The sequence below is a fragment of the Aquila chrysaetos genome, chromosome 13 (genome assembly GCF_900496995.4).
Source record: "Aquila chrysaetos chrysaetos chromosome 13, bAquChr1.4, whole genome shotgun sequence".
Classification (NCBI taxonomy): Eukaryota; Metazoa; Chordata; class Aves; order Accipitriformes; family Accipitridae; genus Aquila; species Aquila chrysaetos.
The window spans coordinates 26,609,725-26,610,479 of record NC_044016.1 but is presented as its reverse complement, the minus strand read 5'-3'; positions in this window follow the sequence as shown (position 1 = coordinate 26,610,479).

Here is a 755-nt window from a genome sequence, read left to right as displayed (position 1 = left end):
TTTTAGACACTGTATACACATCTCGTACAAGCAGATTGATTTAAATTGTGTAAAATAGTTTTATTCAATAGCAAGCTTTTAAATGATAATTTAAAGTAATATATAATTTATTGTTTTTGTAGAACAGATCCACTCTCCATAAGTGAAAGCCAGGTAAATTTAAGTTTGAATGTGTTCTTTGGCCTTATATCTTAATTTAGCTCTTCTCACATTTTTTTTTCTCATTTTTATGGAAAACAATTTTGACACAAATTCAGGCTGAGTAATGGCAGACCAACCTATTATTCAATTATTTGAATTTGTGTACTTGTTTGAGATTTTTAAAATGTGTGTGGCATACAATGAATCTGATTAAACATTCCATTGATACAGGAAACTAATATAATCTTGTTTATAAAATTCCTTATTTCATAGCATCTGCCAAATTTAATATAAAGAGGTGGTAACATAAATTATTTCCTATCTCATCCCCTCTTTGACTGCGAGAGAGATTGTGATCATGTGGGGAAATACAAAAACTTTAAATAGTAAAAAAAGTGTCCTTGCTAACAAACTGAATTCATAAGTAGTTTGCAGTCTGCTAAAAATGATTGAACTTCACAGCTGTGGAAGCAAGCTTATATTCTCCCTGTGCAAGTTATTCTACTCAGCCACCTCTGAGCAAGCAGCTGTATGATTACTCAGCTTGCCCTATTCTAAGGATGGATTGCAAAACTTGGCATTTTCATTTGAGTAGATGAATAGGAAACTGCAGG